Below are 20,778 nucleotides of genomic sequence, written 5' to 3'. Positions count from 1 at the left end.
TAGCTGCCCCCGCCCCGCCCCCGCCCCGCCCCCTCCCCGCCCCCTGACCACCCCGCACTGGCTTCCCCGGAGCTGAAAAACACAGAGATGAGCACCTCGTGGACCTAGGGTAGTAGAGGCCTAGCCCAGGACCAGCCAAGAGGGAGATCTGAACAAATACACGGGCTCGGTGAGTCAGCCCCGACTTCTCATTGCAGACCCTGATCACAGCGCGCCGGCCTCGGGTGGGCTGGCTGAGCTGGAAACGTGCATACTCTGAACCTGGCGCAGGACAGGCCGCCCCCAGGCCAGGCGCTTGTGGGGATGGGAGCAAACTGATCGGCTAACCCGAGGCAGTCCGCTCCCCGCGACGTCCGTGTCCCTTGGGCTCACCTGGACAGACTCCCAGGACCTGGCTGACAAGGAGAATTAATTGCCGCACACCTGCGGTAGCAGAGGCCGCCCCGAGGCCAGGAGAGGGGGGATGGTAGGAAAATGACCGACTCGCCGAGGCATCCCTCTTGCGTTCTGGGCCGCCTCCGTGTCTGCCGCTGACCACTTCCCCTGTCCTTACCTCGCCGGCTCCCAGGAGCAGGCTGACTTCAAAGGCTTGCGTCCGGCGAACTTGGGTTAGCGGAGGCCGCCCAGAGGCAAGGCAGCTAGGGACATGGGAGAAAATCCTCTGGTTCACCAGGGGCACCCTCTTCCCCGGGCCCCGCCGCCGAACCAGGTAGGCAGACGGCACCCCGCCTCTGGTGTGTCTGTCTGTTTGACTGCTTGCCTGAATGACTATCTATTGGAGGATGGTTGAAGCTAGACTATGTGTGTGTCTGTCCGTCTCTCCAACGGAGGAGGAGGCGACTAGTATGACTCTCTATTTGCCTGCCTCTCTATCGATCTGGCTAGCTATCTATCTATGTGGGGAGGCATAGCAGTAAGATAGTGTGTCATTTAAAATTCTGTCTGTTGGAGTAGAATTTTAGTGTGTCTATATAACTATCTAGCTCTTTGAGGAAGAGGAGAAGGCTTGTGTGTGTGTGTGTGTGTGTGTGTGTGTGCGCGCGCGTGGGCTCGTGGGGATGTCTATCTATGTATCTGTATCTAAAGGGGGAGGAGCCTACTGTATCTGTCTATCAGTCTATGTATGTATCTGATGGAGGAAGAGTAGGCTAGTATGTCTGTCTGGCTGTCTATTATCAGATATGTATGTATGTAACTATACCTAATGGAAAAGAATGAGGAGGCTTGATTATCTATCCCTCGGCCTGTCAGAGGAGGAGAAGACTAGTGTTTGTCTCACTGTGCATCTTAGAGATTTCTCTATGTATATCTAATGGAGAAGATGGAGGATTTCATGAGTCTGGCTATCTGTCTGTCTCTCTAACAGGAGAAGGTAGAGGCTAGTGTGTGAATGCGTCAGTCTCACATTCCATCTATCTAAATGAGGAGTAGAAATAGTCTATACCGTTTGTCTGTTTATTATCTAATGGAGAAGGCGATTAGTGTGTCTCTCTACCTACTTAATTGAGGACTGGTAGGAGGGAAGGTTGTGTGTGGGTTTGGGTTTGTGTGTGTGTGTGTGTCTGTCTGTCTGTCTGTCTATGTATGTATCTGTCTACCTATATAATGGATTAGGAGGAGAAGGTTAAGACATATGGGTGTTTCTAAATGGAGGAAGAGGCTAGTGTGTCTGTCTGTCTATTTTATGTCTCTCTCTCTAATGGAGGAAGCCTCCCTTTATTAGGCCCAGCTGGAGGGTTGCCAAATCCCACCCTGAAGCAGCAGAGGGCGCCCTTATTGCACGCCGAGGGGGACACTGGATGGAAATCCACAGGCTTCCCTGGACAGCCCGTGCATCCCTCTTCTTCCCTCTGTGTAGGCGCCACCGCCACTCCAACCCCCCACCCCGCCCCCTGACCACCCCGCACTTGCCTCCCGGGAGCCGGAAAACACCGAGATGTGTACATCGTGTAACTAGGGTAGCAGAGACCAACCCTAGGACCGGTCAACGGGGAGATCTGTGCAAATACACGGGCTCGGTGGAGCAGCCCCGCCTCCTCAATGCAGCCCCTAAGAACACCGCGCCTGCCTAAGGGCACAGGCTGAGCTGGAAACATGCATACTGGGAACCTGGGGAAGGAGAGGCCGCCCCCAGGCCAGGCGCTTTTGGAGATGGGAGCAAACTGATCGGCTCACCCGAGGCAGTCCTCTAGAAGTAAAATCCCTGTTCCCTGAGCACACCTCGACAGCTTCCTAGGACCTGGCTGAGAAGGACAACGAAATCCCGCACTCCTGCGGTAGCAGAGGCTGCCCCGAGGCCAGGAGAGGGGGAAATGGGAGGAAAATGACCGATTCGCCAAGGCATCCCCCTTAGATGCTCTGCCGCTTCCGGAGCTGCCGCTGACCTCTTCCACTTTCCTTACAACGCCTGCTGCCACGAGCAGGCTAACTTGAAAGCTTCAGTTCGTCGAATTTGGGGGAGCGGGGGCCGCCCGCAGGCAAGGCAGCTAGGGACATGGGATAAAATCCTATGACTCGCCAGGGGCACAACTGTCCCCGGTGGACGCCGCTGAAACCCAACCCCAAACTGCACAGCGCCTCACGTGTGTCAGTCTGTCTGACTGCCTGGCTGATTGTCTATCTATTGGAGGATGCGAGAGGCTAGACTATGTGTGTGTCTGTCTATATATCTACTGGAGGAGGAGGCGAAAATTATGTCTCTCCATTTGCCTGCCTCTCTACCTATCTATCTCTCTATCTATCTGTGTATCTATCAATCTGTGTAAAAATCGACCTATGTAGTTCAGGCACAGCAGTAGGCAAGTGTGTCTTTTTATTTGTGTGTCTGTCGGAGCAGGAATTTAGTGTTTCTATCTCCCTATCTACCTACTTGAGGAAGAGGAGGATGCTAGCCTGTGTGTATGTGTGTGTGTGTGTGCGTGCGGGTCTCTTTATCAAAGTATGTGTAACAAAGAGGGGAAGAGGCTACTGTGTCTGTCTAACAGTCTATGTGTGCATCGAATGGACGAGGAGTAAGCTAGTAAGTCTGTCTGTCTATATAGGAGATATCTATCTATGCAGCTGTATGTATTCGAGAAGAAGGAGGAGGCTAGAGTGTCTATCTCTCTGTCTGTCAGAGCAGGAGAAGAGTAGTGTGTCTGTCTGTCTGTGTGTCTGTGAGTGTGTCTCTATCTATATCAAATGGAGAAGAAGAAATAATCCCATGTGTCTGGCTATCTCTCGGTATCTCTAACAGGAGAAGGTAGCGGCTACTGGGTGTATCGGTCAATCTCACTTTCCATCTATCTAATGGAGGAGGAGAAAAATGTATTAAGTTTGTCTATGTATTATCTAATGGAGGAGGAGATTAGTGTGTCTCTCTACCTACATAATTGAGGAGTAGGAAGAGGCTAGTGTGTGTATGTGTGTGTGTGTGTCTGTCTATATATGTATCTGCCTACCTATATAATGAATGAGGAGGAGGAGGTTAGGATATACGGCTGTTTCTCAATGGATGAAGAGGCTAGTGTGTCTGTCTGTCTCTTTATATGTCTCTCTGTCTGTCTAATGGAGGAAGCCTCCCTTTATTAGGCCCAGCTGGAGGGATGCCAATTGTCACCCTGAAGCAGCAGAGGGTGCCATCATTGCACGCCGAGGGGGACACTGGATGGAAATCCACAGGCTTCCCTGGATAGCCCGTGCATCCCTCTTCCTCCCTCTGTGTAGGCGCCAACGCCACCCCCCCCCGCCCCCTGACCACCCCGCACTTGCCTCCCGGGGGCCGGAAAACAACGAGATGTGTACATCGTGTACCTAGGGTAGCAGAGACCAACCCTAGGACCGGTCAACGGGGAGATCTGTGCAAATACACGGGCTCGGTGGAGCAGCCCCGCCTCCTCAATGCAGCCCCTAAGAACACCGCGCCTGCCTAAGGGCACAGGCTGAGCTGGAAACATGCATACTGCGAACCTGGGGAAGGAGAGGCCGCCCCCAGGCCAGGCGCTTGTGGAGATGGGAGCAAACTGATCGGCTCACCCGAGGCAGTCCTCTAGAAGCGACATCCCTGTCCCCTGAGCACACCTCGACAGCTTCCTAGGACCTGGCTGACAAGGACAACGAAATCCCGCACTCCTGGGGTAGCAGAGGCTGCCCCGAGGCCAGGAGAGGGGGAAATGGGAGGAAAATGACCGATTCGCCGAGGCATCCCCCTTAGATGCTCTGCCGCTTCCGGAGCTGCCGCTCACCTCTTCCACTTTCCTTACAACGCCTGCTGCCACGAGCAGGCTAACTTGAAAGCTTCAGTCCGTCGAATTTGGGGGAGCGGGGGCCGCCCCCAGGCAAGGCAGCTAGGGACATGGGATAAAGTCCTATGGCTCGCCAGTGGCACACCTGTCCCCGGTCGGCGCCGCTGAAGCCCAACCCCAGACTGCACACCGCCTCACGTGTGTCAGAATGTGTGACTGCCTGGCTGATTGTCTATCTATTGGAGGATGCGAGAGGCTAGACTATGTGTGTGTCTGTCTATATAGCTACTGGATGAGGAGGCGAATATTATGTCTCTCCATTTGCCTGCCTCTCTATCTATCTATCTCTCTATCTATCTGTGTATCTATCAATCTGTGTAAAAATCGACCTATGAGGTGCAGGCACAGCAGTAGGCAAGTGTTTCTTTTTATTTGTTTGTCTGTTGGAGGAGGAATTTAGTGTTTCTATCTCCCTATCTACCTATTTGAGGAAGAGGAGGATGCTAGCCTGTGTGTATGTGTGTGTGTGTGTGTGTGTGCGTGCGGGTCTCTTTATCAAAGTATGTGTAACAAAGAGGGGAAGAGGCTACTGTGTCTGTCTAACAGTCTATGTGTGCATCGAATGGACGAGGAGTAAGCTAGTAAGTCTGTATGTCTATATAGGAGATATCTATCTATGCAGCTGTATGTATTCGAGAAGAAGGAGGAGGCTAGAGTGTCTATCTCTCTGTCTGTCAGAGCAGGAGAAGAGTAGTGTGTCTGTCTGTCTGTGTGTCTGTGAGTGTGTCTCTATCTATATCAAATGGAGAAGAAGAAATAATCCCATGTGTCTGGCTATCTCTCGGTATCTCTAACAGGAGAAGGTAGCGGCTACTGGGTGTATCGGTCAATCTCACTTTCCATCTATCTAATGGAGGAGGAGAAAAATGTATTAAGTTTGTCTATGTATTATCTAAAGGAGGAGGAGATTAGTGTGTCTCTCTACCTACTTAATTGAGGAGTAGGAAGAGGCTAGTGTGTGTATGTGTGTGTGTGTGTCTGTCTATATATGTATCTGTCTACCTATATAATGAATGAGGAGGAGGAGGTTAGGATATACGGCTGTTTCTCAATGGATGAAGAGGCTAGTGTGTCTGTCTGTCTCTTTATTTGTCTCTCTGTCTGTCTAAAGGAGGAAGCCTCCCAGTACTCGACCCACCTGGAGGGATGCCAATTGCCACCCTGAAGCAGCAGAGGGCGCCCGCATTGCAGGCCGAGGGGGACACTGGATGGAAATCCGCAGGCTTGCCTGGGCAGCCCGTGCATCCCGCTTCAGCCCTCTCTGTAGCTGCCCCCGCCCCGCCCCCGCCCCGCCCCCTCCCCGCCCCCTGACCACCCCGCACTGGCTTCCCCGGAGCTGAAAAACACAGAGATGAGCACCTCGTGGACCTAGGGTAGTAGAGGCCTAGCCCAGGACCAGCCAAGAGGGAGATCTGAACAAATACACGGGCTCGGTGAGTCAGCCCCGACTTCTCATTGCAGACCCTGATCACAGCGCGCCGGCCTCGGGTGGGCTGGCTGAGCTGGAAACGTGCATACTCTGAACCTGGCGCAGGACAGGCCGCCCCCAGGCCAGGCGCTTGTGGGGATGGGAGCAAACTGATCGGCTAACCCGAGGCAGTCCGCTCCCCGCGACGTCCGTGTCCCTTGGGCTCACCTGGACAGACTCCCAGGACCTGGCTGACAAGGAGAATTAATTGCCGCACACCTGCGGTAGCAGAGGCCGCCCCGAGGCCAGGAGAGGGGGGATGGTAGGAAAATGACCGACTCGCCGAGGCATCCCTCTTGCGTTCTGGGCCGCCTCCGTGTCTGCCGCTGACCACTTCCCCTGTCCTTACCTCGCCGGCTCCCAGGAGCAGGCTGACTTCAAAGGCTTGCGTCCGGCGAACTTGGGTTAGCGGAGGCCGCCCAGAGGCAAGGCAGCTAGGGACATGGGAGAAAATCCTCTGGTTCACCAGGGGCACCCTCTTCCCCGGGCCCCGCCGCCGAACCAGGTAGGCAGACGGCACCCCGCCTCTGGTGTGTCTGTCTGTTTGACTGCTTGCCTGAATGACTATCTATTGGAGGATGGTTGAAGCTAGACTATGTGTGTGTCTGTCTGTCTCTCCAACGGAGGAGGAGGCGACTAGTATGACTCTCTATTTGCCTGCCTCTCTATCGATCTGGCTAGCTATCTATCTATGTGGGGAGGCATAGCAGTAAGATAGTGTGTCATTTAAAATTCTGTCTGTTGGAGTAGAATTTTAGTGTGTCTATATAACTATCTAGCTCTTTGAGGAAGAGGAGAAGGCTTGTGTGTGTGTGTGTGTGTGTGTGTGTGTGCGCGCGCGTGGGCTCGTGGGGATGTCTATCTATGTATCTGTATCTAAAGGGGGAGGAGCCTACTGTATCTGTCTATCAGTCTATGTATGTATCTGATGGAGGAAGAGTAGGCTAGTATGTCTGTCTGGCTGTCTATTATCAGATATGTATGTATGTAACTATACCTAATGGAAAAGAATGAGGAGGCTTGATTATCTATCCCTCGGCCTGTCAGAGGAGGAGAAGACTAGTGTTTGTCTCACTGTGCATCTTAGAGATTTCTCTATGTATATCTAATGGAGAAGATGGAGGATTTCATGAGTCTGGCTATCTGTCTGTCTCTCTAACAGGAGAAGGTAGAGGCTAGTGTGTGAATGCGTCAGTCTCACATTCCATCTATCTAAATGAGGAGTAGAAATAGTCTATACCGTTTGTCTGTTTATTATCTAATGGAGAAGGCGATTAGTGTGTCTCTCTACCTACTTAATTGAGGACTGGTAGGAGGGAAGGTTGTGTGTGGGTTTGGGTTTGTGTGTGTGTGTGTGTCTGTCTGTCTGTCTGTCTATGTATGTATCTGTCTACCTATATAATGGATTAGGAGGAGAAGGTTAAGACATATGGGTGTTTCTAAATGGAGGAAGAGGCTAGTGTGTCTGTCTGTCTATTTTATGTCTCTCTCTCTAATGGAGGAAGCCTCCCTTTATTAGGCCCAGCTGGAGGGTTGCCAAATCCCACCCTGAAGCAGCAGAGGGCGCCCTTATTGCACGCCGAGGGGGACACTGGATGGAAATCCACAGGCTTCCCTGGACAGCCCGTGCATCCCTCTTCTTCCCTCTGTGTAGGCGCCACCGCCACTCCAACCCCCCACCCCGCCCCCTGACCACCCCGCACTTGCCTCCCGGGAGCCGGAAAACACCGAGATGTGTACATCGTGTAACTAGGGTAGCAGAGACCAACCCTAGGACCGGTCAACGGGGAGATCTGTGCAAATACACGGGCTCGGTGGAGCAGCCCCGCCTCCTCAATGCAGCCCCTAAGAACACCGCGCCTGCCTAAGGGCACAGGCTGAGCTGGAAACATGCATACTGGGAACCTGGGGAAGGAGAGGCCGCCCCCAGGCCAGGCGCTTTTGGAGATGGGAGCAAACTGATCGGCTCACCCGAGGCAGTCCTCTAGAAGTAAAATCCCTGTTCCCTGAGCACACCTCGACAGCTTCCTAGGACCTGGCTGAGAAGGACAACGAAATCCCGCACTCCTGCGGTAGCAGAGGCTGCCCCGAGGCCAGGAGAGGGGGAAATGGGAGGAAAATGACCGATTCGCCAAGGCATCCCCCTTAGATGCTCTGCCGCTTCCGGAGCTGCCGCTGACCTCTTCCACTTTCCTTACAACGCCTGCTGCCACGAGCAGGCTAACTTGAAAGCTTCAGTTCGTCGAATTTGGGGGAGCGGGGGCCGCCCGCAGGCAAGGCAGCTAGGGACATGGGATAAAATCCTATGACTCGCCAGGGGCACAACTGTCCCCGGTGGACGCCGCTGAAACCCAACCCCAAACTGCACAGCGCCTCACGTGTGTCAGTCTGTCTGACTGCCTGGCTGATTGTCTATCTATTGGAGGATGCGAGAGGCTAGACTATGTGTGTGTCTGTCTATATATCTACTGGAGGAGGAGGCGAAAATTATGTCTCTCCATTTGCCTGCCTCTCTACCTATCTATCTCTCTATCTATCTGTGTATCTATCAATCTGTGTAAAAATCGACCTATGTAGTTCAGGCACAGCAGTAGGCAAGTGTGTCTTTTTATTTGTGTGTCTGTCGGAGCAGGAATTTAGTGTTTCTATCTCCCTATCTACCTACTTGAGGAAGAGGAGGATGCTAGCCTGTGTGTATGTGTGTGTGTGTGTGCGTGCGGGTCTCTTTATCAAAGTATGTGTAACAAAGAGGGGAAGAGGCTACTGTGTCTGTCTAACAGTCTATGTGTGCATCGAATGGACGAGGAGTAAGCTAGTAAGTCTGTCTGTCTATATAGGAGATATCTATCTATGCAGCTGTATGTATTCGAGAAGAAGGAGGAGGCTAGAGTGTCTATCTCTCTGTCTGTCAGAGCAGGAGAAGAGTAGTGTGTCTGTCTGTCTGTGTGTCTGTGAGTGTGTCTCTATCTATATCAAATGGAGAAGAAGAAATAATCCCATGTGTCTGGCTATCTCTCGGTATCTCTAACAGGAGAAGGTAGCGGCTACTGGGTGTATCGGTCAATCTCACTTTCCATCTATCTAATGGAGGAGGAGAAAAATGTATTAAGTTTGTCTATGTATTATCTAATGGAGGAGGAGATTAGTGTGTCTCTCTACCTACATAATTGAGGAGTAGGAAGAGGCTAGTGTGTGTATGTGTGTGTGTGTGTCTGTCTATATATGTATCTGCCTACCTATATAATGAATGAGGAGGAGGAGGTTAGGATATACGGCTGTTTCTCAATGGATGAAGAGGCTAGTGTGTCTGTCTGTCTCTTTATATGTCTCTCTGTCTGTCTAATGGAGGAAGCCTCCCTTTATTAGGCCCAGCTGGAGGGATGCCAATTGTCACCCTGAAGCAGCAGAGGGTGCCATCATTGCACGCCGAGGGGGACACTGGATGGAAATCCACAGGCTTCCCTGGATAGCCCGTGCATCCCTCTTCCTCCCTCTGTGTAGGCGCCAACGCCACCCCCCCCCCGCCCCCTGACCACCCCGCACTTGCCTCCCGGGGGCCGGAAAACAACGAGATGTGTACATCGTGTACCTAGGGTAGCAGAGACCAACCCTAGGACCGGTCAACGGGGAGATCTGTGCAAATACACGGGCTCGGTGGAGCAGCCCCGCCTCCTCAATGCAGCCCCTAAGAACACCGCGCCTGCCTAAGGGCACAGGCTGAGCTGGAAACATGCATACTGCGAACCTGGGGAAGGAGAGGCCGCCCCCAGGCCAGGCGCTTGTGGAGATGGGAGCAAACTGATCGGCTCACCCGAGGCAGTCCTCTAGAAGCGACATCCCTGTCCCCTGAGCACACCTCGACAGCTTCCTAGGACCTGGCTGACAAGGACAACGAAATCCCGCACTCCTGGGGTAGCAGAGGCTGCCCCGAGGCCAGGAGAGGGGGAAATGGGAGGAAAATGACCGATTCGCCGAGGCATCCCCCTTAGATGCTCTGCCGCTTCCGGAGCTGCCGCTCACCTCTTCCACTTTCCTTACAACGCCTGCTGCCACGAGCAGGCTAACTTGAAAGCTTCAGTCCGTCGAATTTGGGGGAGCGGGGGCCGCCCCCAGGCAAGGCAGCTAGGGACATGGGATAAAGTCCTATGGCTCGCCAGTGGCACACCTGTCCCCGGTCGGCGCCGCTGAAGCCCAACCCCAGACTGCACACCGCCTCACGTGTGTCAGAATGTGTGACTGCCTGGCTGATTGTCTATCTATTGGAGGATGCGAGAGGCTAGACTATGTGTGTGTCTGTCTATATAGCTACTGGATGAGGAGGCGAATATTATGTCTCTCCATTTGCCTGCCTCTCTATCTATCTATCTCTCTATCTATCTGTGTATCTATCAATCTGTGTAAAAATCGACCTATGAGGTGCAGGCACAGCAGTAGGCAAGTGTTTCTTTTTATTTGTTTGTCTGTTGGAGGAGGAATTTAGTGTTTCTATCTCCCTATCTACCTATTTGAGGAAGAGGAGGATGCTAGCCTGTGTGTATGTGTGTGTGTGTGTGTGTGTGCGTGCGGGTCTCTTTATCAAAGTATGTGTAACAAAGAGGGGAAGAGGCTACTGTGTCTGTCTAACAGTCTATGTGTGCATCGAATGGACGAGGAGTAAGCTAGTAAGTCTGTATGTCTATATAGGAGATATCTATCTATGCAGCTGTATGTATTCGAGAAGAAGGAGGAGGCTAGAGTGTCTATCTCTCTGTCTGTCAGAGCAGGAGAAGAGTAGTGTGTCTGTCTGTCTGTGTGTCTGTGAGTGTGTCTCTATCTATATCAAATGGAGAAGAAGAAATAATCCCATGTGTCTGGCTATCTCTCGGTATCTCTAACAGGAGAAGGTAGCGGCTACTGGGTGTATCGGTCAATCTCACTTTCCATCTATCTAATGGAGGAGGAGAAAAATGTATTAAGTTTGTCTATGTATTATCTAAAGGAGGAGGAGATTAGTGTGTCTCTCTACCTACTTAATTGAGGAGTAGGAAGAGGCTAGTGTGTGTATGTGTGTGTGTGTGTCTGTCTATATATGTATCTGTCTACCTATATAATGAATGAGGAGGAGGAGGTTAGGATATACGGCTGTTTCTCAATGGATGAAGAGGCTAGTGTGTCTGTCTGTCTCTTTATTTGTCTCTCTGTCTGTCTAAAGGAGGAAGCCTCCCAGTACTCGACCCACCTGGAGGGATGCCAATTGCCACCCTGAAGCAGCAGAGGGCGCCCGCATTGCAGGCCGAGGGGGACACTGGATGGAATTCCGCAGGCTTGCCTGGGCAGCCCGTGCATCCCGCTTCAGCCCTCTCTGTAGCTGCCCCCGCCCCGCCCCCGCCCCGCCCCCTCCCCGCCCCCTGACCACCCCGCACTGGCTTCCCCGGAGCTGAAAAACACAGAGATGAGCACCTCGTGGACCTAGGGTAGTAGAGGCCTAGCCCAGGACCAGCCAAGAGGGAGATCTGAACAAATACACGGGCTCGGTGAGTCAGCCCCGACTTCTCATTGCAGACCCTGATCACAGCGCGCCGGCCTCGGGTGGGCTGGCTGAGCTGGAAACGTGCATACTCTGAACCTGGCGCAGGACAGGCCGCCCCCAGGCCAGGCGCTTGTGGGGATGGGAGCAAACTGATCGGCTAACCCGAGGCAGTCCGCTCCCCGCGACGTCCGTGTCCCTTGGGCTCACCTGGACAGACTCCCAGGACCTGGCTGACAAGGAGAATTAATTGCCGCACACCTGCGGTAGCAGAGGCCGCCCCGAGGCCAGGAGAGGGGGGATGGTAGGAAAATGACCGACTCGCCGAGGCATCCCTCTTGCGTTCTGGGCCGCCTCCGTGTCTGCCGCTGACCACTTCCCCTGTCCTTACCTCGCCGGCTCCCAGGAGCAGGCTGACTTCAAAGGCTTGCGTCCGGCGAACTTGGGTTAGCGGAGGCCGCCCAGAGGCAAGGCAGCTAGGGACATGGGAGAAAATCCTCTGGTTCACCAGGGGCACCCTCTTCCCCGGGCCCCGCCGCCGAACCAGGTAGGCAGACGGCACCCCGCCTCTGGTGTGTCTGTCTGTTTGACTGCTTGCCTGAATGACTATCTATTGGAGGATGGTTGAAGCTAGACTATGTGTGTGTCTGTCCGTCTCTCCAACGGAGGAGGAGGCGACTAGTATGACTCTCTATTTGCCTGCCTCTCTATCGATCTGGCTAGCTATCTATCTATGTGGGGAGGCATAGCAGTAAGATAGTGTGTCATTTAAAATTCTGTCTGTTGGAGTAGAATTTTAGTGTGTCTATATAACTATCTAGCTCTTTGAGGAAGAGGAGAAGGCTTGTGTGTGTGTGTGTGTGTGTGTGTGTGCGCGCGCGTGGGCTCGTGGGGATGTCTATCTATGTATCTGTATCTAAAGGGGGAGGAGCCTACTGTATCTGTCTATCAGTCTATGTATGTATCTGATGGAGGAAGAGTAGGCTAGTATGTCTGTCTGGCTGTCTATTATCAGATATGTATGTATGTAACTATACCTAATGGAAAAGAATGAGGAGGCTTGATTATCTATCCCTCGGCCTGTCAGAGGAGGAGAAGACTAGTGTTTGTCTCACTGTGCATCTTAGAGATTTCTCTATGTATATCTAATGGAGAAGATGGAGGATTTCATGAGTCTGGCTATCTGTCTGTCTCTCTAACAGGAGAAGGTAGAGGCTAGTGTGTGAATGCGTCAGTCTCACATTCCATCTATCTAAATGAGGAGTAGAAATAGTCTATACCGTTTGTCTGTTTATTATCTAATGGAGAAGGCGATTAGTGTGTCTCTCTACCTACTTAATTGAGGACTGGTAGGAGGGAAGGTTGTGTGTGGGTTTGGGTTTGTGTGTGTGTGTGTGTCTGTCTGTCTGTCTGTCTATGTATGTATCTGTCTACCTATATAATGGATTAGGAGGAGAAGGTTAAGACATATGGGTGTTTCTAAATGGAGGAAGAGGCTAGTGTGTCTGTCTGTCTATTTTATGTCTCTCTCTCTAATGGAGGAAGCCTCCCTTTATTAGGCCCAGCTGGAGGGTTGCCAAATCCCACCCTGAAGCAGCAGAGGGCGCCCTTATTGCACGCCGAGGGGGACACTGGATGGAAATCCACAGGCTTCCCTGGACAGCCCGTGCATCCCTCTTCTTCCCTCTGTGTAGGCGCCACCGCCACTCCAACCCCCCACCCCGCCCCCTGACCACCCCGCACTTGCCTCCCGGGAGCCGGAAAACACCGAGATGTGTACATCGTGTAACTAGGGTAGCAGAGACCAACCCTAGGACCGGTCAACGGGGAGATCTGTGCAAATACACGGGCTCGGTGGAGCAGCCCCGCCTCCTCAATGCAGCCCCTAAGAACACCGCGCCTGCCTAAGGGCACAGGCTGAGCTGGAAACATGCATACTGGGAACCTGGGGAAGGAGAGGCCGCCCCCAGGCCAGGCGCTTTTGGAGATGGGAGCAAACTGATCGGCTCACCCGAGGCAGTCCTCTAGAAGTAAAATCCCTGTTCCCTGAGCACACCTCGACAGCTTCCTAGGACCTGGCTGAGAAGGACAACGAAATCCCGCACTCCTGCGGTAGCAGAGGCTGCCCCGAGGCCAGGAGAGGGGGAAATGGGAGGAAAATGACCGATTCGCCAAGGCATCCCCCTTAGATGCTCTGCCGCTTCCGGAGCTGCCGCTGACCTCTTCCACTTTCCTTACAACGCCTGCTGCCACGAGCAGGCTAACTTGAAAGCTTCAGTTCGTCGAATTTGGGGGAGCGGGGGCCGCCCGCAGGCAAGGCAGCTAGGGACATGGGATAAAATCCTATGACTCGCCAGGGGCACAACTGTCCCCGGTGGACGCCGCTGAAACCCAACCCCAAACTGCACAGCGCCTCACGTGTGTCAGTCTGTCTGACTGCCTGGCTGATTGTCTATCTATTGGAGGATGCGAGAGGCTAGACTATGTGTGTGTCTGTCTATATATCTACTGGAGGAGGAGGCGAAAATTATGTCTCTCCATTTGCCTGCCTCTCTACCTATCTATCTCTCTATCTATCTGTGTATCTATCAATCTGTGTAAAAATCGACCTATGTAGTTCAGGCACAGCAGTAGGCAAGTGTGTCTTTTTATTTGTGTGTCTGTCGGAGCAGGAATTTAGTGTTTCTATCTCCCTATCTACCTACTTGAGGAAGAGGAGGATGCTAGCCTGTGTGTATGTGTGTGTGTGTGTGCGTGCGGGTCTCTTTATCAAAGTATGTGTAACAAAGAGGGGAAGAGGCTACTGTGTCTGTCTAACAGTCTATGTGTGCATCGAATGGACGAGGAGTAAGCTAGTAAGTCTGTCTGTCTATATAGGAGATATCTATCTATGCAGCTGTATGTATTCGAGAAGAAGGAGGAGGCTAGAGTGTCTATCTCTCTGTCTGTCAGAGCAGGAGAAGAGTAGTGTGTCTGTCTGTCTGTGTGTCTGTGAGTGTGTCTCTATCTATATCAAATGGAGAAGAAGAAATAATCCCATGTGTCTGGCTATCTCTCGGTATCTCTAACAGGAGAAGGTAGCGGCTACTGGGTGTATCGGTCAATCTCACTTTCCATCTATCTAATGGAGGAGGAGAAAAATGTATTAAGTTTGTCTATGTATTATCTAATGGAGGAGGAGATTAGTGTGTCTCTCTACCTACATAATTGAGGAGTAGGAAGAGGCTAGTGTGTGTATGTGTGTGTGTGTGTCTGTCTATATATGTATCTGCCTACCTATATAATGAATGAGGAGGAGGAGGTTAGGATATACGGCTGTTTCTCAATGGATGAAGAGGCTAGTGTGTCTGTCTGTCTCTTTATATGTCTCTCTGTCTGTCTAATGGAGGAAGCCTCCCTTTAATTAGGCCCAGCTGGAGGGATGCCAATTGTCACCCTGAAGCAGCAGAGGGTGCCATCATTGCACGCCGAGGGGGACACTGGATGGAAATCCACAGGCTTCCCTGGACAGCCCGTGCATCCCTCTTCCTCCCTCTGTGTAGGCGCCAACGCCACCCCCCCCCCCGCCCCCTGACCACCCCGCACTTGCCTCCCGGGGGCCGGAAAACAACGAGATGTGTACATCGTGTACCTAGGGTAGCAGAGACCAACCCTAGGACCGGTCAACGGGGAGATCTGTGCAAATACACGGGCTCGGTGGAGCAGCCCCGCCTCCTCAATGCAGCCCCTAAGAACACCGCGCCTGCCTAAGGGCACAGGCTGAGCTGGAAACATGCATACTGGGAACCTGGGGAAGGAGAGGCCGCCCCCAGGCCAGGCGCTTGTGGAGATGGGAGCAAACTGATCGGCTCACCCGAGGCAGTCCTCTAGAAGCGACATCCCTGTTCCCTGAGCACACCTCGACAGCTTCCTAGGACCTGGCTGACAAGGACAACGAAATCCCGCACTCCTGGGGTAGCAGAGGCTGCCCCGAGGCCAGGAGAGGGGGAAATGGGAGGAAAATGACCGATTCGCCGAGGCATCCCCCTTAGATGCTCTGCCGCTTCCGGAGCTGCCGCTCACCTCTTCCACTTTCCTTACAACGCCTGCTGCCACGAGCAGGCTAACTTGAAAGCTTCAGTCCGTCGAATTTGGGGGAGCGGGGGCCGCCCGCAGGCAAGGCAGCTAGGGACATGGGATAAAATCCTATGACTCGCCAGGGGCACAACTGTCCACGGTGGACGCCGCTGAAACCCAACCCCAAACTGCACAGCGCCTCACGTGTGTCAGTCTGTCTGACTGCCTGGCTGATTGTCTATCTATTGGAGGATGCGAGAGGCTAGACTATGTGTGTGTCTGTCTATATATCTACTGGATGAGGAGGCGAAAATTATGTCTCTCCATTTGCCTGCCTCTCTACCTATCTATCTCTCTATCTATCTGTGTATCTATCAATCTGTGTAAAAATCGACCTATGTAGTTCAGGCACAGCAGTAGGCAAGTGTGTCTTTTTATTTGTGTGTCTGTCGGAGCAGGAATTTAGTGTTTCTATCTCCCTATCTACCTACTTGAGGAAGAGGAGGATGCTAGCCTGTGTGTATGTGTGTGTGTGTGTGCGTGCGGGTCTCTTTATCAAAGTATGTGTAACAAAGAGGGGAAGAGGCTACTGTGTCTGTCTAACAGTCTATGTGTGCATCGAATGGACGAGGAGTAAGCTAGTAAGTCTGTCTGTCTATATAGGAGATATCTATCTATGCAGCTGTATGTATTCGAGAAGAAGGAGGAGGCTAGAGTGTCTATCTCTCTGTCTGTCAGAGCAGGAGAAGAGTAGTGTGTCTGTCTGTCTGTGTGTCTGTGAGTGTGTCTCTATCTATATCAAATGGAGAAGAAGAAATAATCCCATGTGTCTGGCTATCTCTCGGTATCTCTAACAGGAGAAGGTAGCGGCTACTGGGTGTATCGGTCAATCTCACTTTCCATCTATCTAATGGAGGAGGAGAAAAATGTATTAAGTTTGTCTATGTATTATCTAAAGGAGGAGGAGATTAGTGTGTCTCTCTACCTACTTAATTGAGGAGTAGGAAGAGGCTAGTGTGTGTATGTGTGTGTGTGTGTCTGTCTATATATGTATCTGTCTACCTATATAATGAATGAGGAGGAGGAGGTTAGGATATACGGCTGTTTCTCAATGGATGAAGAGGCTAGTGTGTCTGTCTGTCTCTTTATTTGTCTCTCTGTCTGTCTAAAGGAGGAAGCCTCCCAGTACTCGACCCACCTGGAGGGATGCCAATTGCCACCCTGAAGCAGCAGAGGGCGCCCGCATTGCAGGCCGAGGGGGACACTGGATGGAATTCCGCAGGCTTGCCTGGGCAGCCCGTGCATCCCGCTTCAGCCCTCTCTGTAGCTGCCCCCGCCCCGCCCCCGCCCCGCCCCCTCCCCGCCCCCTGACCACCCCGCACTGGCTTCCCCGGAGCTGAAAAACACAGAGATGAGCACCTCGTGGACCTAGGGTAGTAGAGGCCTAGCCCAGGACCAGCCAAGAGGGAGATCTGAACAAATACACGGGCTCGGTGAGTCAGCCCCGACTTCTCATTGCAGACCCTGATCACAGCGCGCCGGCCTCGGGTGGGCTGGCTGAGCTGGAAACGTGCATACTCTGAACCTGGCGCAGGACAGGCCGCCCCCAGGCCAGGCGCTTGTGGGGATGGGAGCAAACTGATCGGCTAACCCGAGGCAGTCCGCTCCCCGCGACGTCCGTGTCCCTTGGGCTCACCTGGACAGACTCCCAGGACCTGGCTGACAAGGAGAATTAATTGCCGCACACCTGCGGTAGCAGAGGCCGCCCCGAGGCCAGGAGAGGGGGGATGGTAGGAAAATGACCGACTCGCCGAGGCATCCCTCTTGCGTTCTGGGCCGCCTCCGTGTCTGCCGCTGACCACTTCCCCTGTCCTTACCTCGCCGGCTCCCAGGAGCAGGCTGACTTCAAAGGCTTGCGTCCGGCGAACTTGGGTTAGCGGAGGCCGCCCAGAGGCAAGGCAGCTAGGGACATGGGAGAAAATCCTCTGGTTCACCAGGGGCACCCTCTTCCCCGGGCCCCGCCGCCGAACCAGGTAGGCAGACGGCACCCCGCCTCTGGTGTGTCTGTCTGTTTGACTGCTTGCCTGAATGACTATCTATTGGAGGATGGTTGAAGCTAGACTATGTGTGTGTCTGTCCGTCTCTCCAACGGAGGAGGAGGCGACTAGTATGACTCTCTATTTGCCTGCCTCTCTATCGATCTGGCTAGCTATCTATCTATGTGGGGAGGCATAGCAGTAAGATAGTGTGTCATTTAAAATTCTGTCTGTTGGAGTAGAATTTTAGTGTGTCTATATAACTATCTAGCTCTTTGAGGAAGAGGAGAAGGCTTGTGTGTGTGTGTGTGTGTGTGTGTGTGTGCGCGCGCGTGGGCTCGTGGGGATGTCTATCTATGTATCTGTATCTAAAGGGGGAGGAGCCTACTGTATCTGTCTATCAGTCTATGTATGTATCTGATGGAGGAAGAGTAGGCTAGTATGTCTGTCTGGCTGTCTATTATCAGATATGTATGTATGTAACTATACCTAATGGAAAAGAATGAGGAGGCTTGATTATCTATCCCTCGGCCTGTCAGAGGAGGAGAAGACTAGTGTTTGTCTCACTGTGCATCTTAGAGATTTCTCTATGTATATCTAATGGAGAAGATGGAGGATTTCATGAGTCTGGCTATCTGTCTGTCTCTCTAACAGGAGAAGGTAGAGGCTAGTGTGTGAATGCGTCAGTCTCACATTCCATCTATCTAAATGAGGAGTAGAAATAGTCTATACCGTTTGTCTGTTTATTATCTAATGGAGAAGGCGATTAGTGTGTCTCTCTACCTACTTAATTGAGGACTGGTAGGAGGGAAGGTTGTGTGTGGGTTTGGGTTTGTGTGTGTGTGTGTGTCTGTCTGTCTGTCTGTCTATGTATGTATCTGTCTACCTATATAATGGATTAGGAGGAGAAGGTTAAGACATATGGGTGTTTCTAAATGGAGGAAGAGGCTAGTGTGTCTGTCTGTCTATTTTATGTCTCTCTCTCTAATGGAGGAAGCCTCCCTTTATTAGGCCCAGCTGGAGGGTTGCCAAATCCCACCCTGAAGCAGCAGAGGGCGCCCTTATTGCACGCCGAGGGGGACACTGGATGGAAATCCACAGGCTTCCCTGGACAGCCCGTGCATCCCTCTTCTTCCCTCTGTGTAGGCGCCACCGCCACTCCAACCCCCCACCCCGCCCCCTGACCACCCCGCACTTGCCTCCCGGGAGCCGGAAAACACCGAGATGTGTACATCGTGTAACTAGGGTAGCAGAGACCAACCCTAGGACCGGTCAACGGGGAGATCTGTGCAAATACACGGGCTCGGTGGAGCAGCCCCGCCTCCTCAATGCAGCCCCTAAGAACACCGCGCCTGCCTAAGGGCACAGGCTGAGCTGGAAACATGCATACTGGGAACCTGGGGAAGGAGAGGCCGCCCCCAGGCCAGGCGCTTTTGGAGATGGGAGCAAACTGATCGGCTCACCCGAGGCAGTCCTCTAGAAGTAAAATCCCTGTTCCCTGAGCACACCTCGACAGCTTCCTAGGACCTGGCTGAGAAGGACAACGAAATCCCGCACTCCTGCGGTAGCAGAGGCTGCCCCGAGGCCAGGAGAGGGGGAAATGGGAGGAAAATGACCGATTCGCCAAGGCATCCCCCTTAGATGCTCTGCCGCTTCCGGAGCTGCCGCTGACCTCTTCCACTTTCCTTACAACGCCTGCTGCCACGAGCAGGCTAACTTGAAAGCTTCAGTTCGTCGAATTTGGGGGAGCGGGGGCCGCCCGCAGGCAAGGCAGCTAGGGACATGGGATAAAATCCTATGACTCGCCAGGGGCACAACTGTCCCCGGTGGACGCCGCTGAAACCCAACCCCAAACTGCACAGCGCCTCACGTGTGTCAGTCTGTCTGACTGCCTGGCTGATTGTCTATCTATTGGAGGATGCGAGAGGCTAGACTATGTGTGTGTCTGTCTATATATCTACTGGAGGAGGAGGCGAAAATTATGTCTCTCCATTTGCCTGCCTCTCTACCTATCTATCTCTCTATCTATCTGTGTATCTATCAATCTGTGTAAAAATCGACCTATGTAGTTCAGGCACAGCAGTAGGCAAGTGTGTCTTTTTATTTGTGTGTCTGTCGGAGCAGGAATTTAGTGTTTCTATCTCCCTATCTACCTACTTGAGGAAGAGGAGGATGCTAGCCTGTGTGTATGTGTGTGTGTGTGTGCGTGCGGGTCTCTTTATCAAAGTATGTGTAACAAAGAGGGGAAGAGGCTACTGTGTCTGTCTAACAGTCTATGTGTGCATCGAATGGACGAGGAGTAAGCTAGTAAGTCTGTCTGTCTATATAGGAGATATCTATCTATGCAGCTGTATGTATTCGAGAAGAAGGAGGAGGCTAGAGTGTCTATCTCTCTGTCTGTCAGAGCAGGAGAAGAGTAGTGTGTCTGTCTGTCTGTGTGTCTGTGAGTGTGTCTCTATCTATATCAAATGGAGAAGAAGAAATAATCCCATGTGTCTGGCTATCTCTCGGTATCTCTAACAGGAGAAGGTAGCGGCTACTGGGTGTATCGGTCAATCTCACTTTCCATCTATCTAATGGAGGAGGAGAAAAATGTATTAAGTTTGTCTATGTATTATCTAATGGAGGAGGAGATTAGTGTGTCTCTCTACCTACATAATTGAGGAGTAGGAAGAGGCTAGTGTGTGTATGTGTGTGTGTGTGTCTGTCTATATATGTATCTGCCTACCTATATAATGAATGAGGAGGAGGAGGTTAGGATATACGGCTGTTTCTCAATGGATGAAGAGGCTAGTGTGTCTGTCTCTTTATATGTCTCTCTGTCTGTCTAATGGAGGAAGCCTCCCTTTATTAGGCCCAGCTGGAGGGATGCCAATTGTCACCCTGAAGCAGCAGAGGGTGCCATCATTGCACGCCGAGGGGGACACTGGATGGAAATCCACAGGCTTCCCTGGACAGCCCGTGCATCCCTCTTCCTCCCTCTGTGTAGGCGCCAACGCCACCCCCCCCCCCGCCCCCTGACCACCCCGCACTTGCCTCCCGGGGGCCGGAAAACAACGAGATGTGTACATCGTGTACCTAGGGTAGCAGAGACCAACCCTAGGACCGGTCAACGGGGAGATCTGTGCAAATACACGGGCTCGGTGGAGCAGCCCCGCCTCCTCAATGCAGCCCCTAAGAACACCGCGCCTGCCTAAGGGCACAGGCTGAGCTGGAAACATGCATACTGGGAACCTGGGGAAGGAGAGGCCGCCCCCAGGCCAGGCGCTTGTGGAGATGGGAGCAAACTGATCGGCTCACCCGAGGCAGTCCTCTAGAAGCGACATCCCTGTTCCCTGAGCACACCTCGACAGCTTCCTAGGACCTGGCTGACAAGGACAACGAAATCCCGCACTCCTGGGGTAGCAGAGGCTGCCCCGAGGCCAGGAG

The sequence above is a fragment of the Camelus dromedarius genome, chromosome 2, assembly GCF_036321535.1.
Source record: "Camelus dromedarius isolate mCamDro1 chromosome 2, mCamDro1.pat, whole genome shotgun sequence".
NCBI lineage: Eukaryota > Metazoa > Chordata > Mammalia > Artiodactyla > Camelidae > Camelus > Camelus dromedarius.
This window is presented reverse-complemented; position numbering follows the sequence as displayed.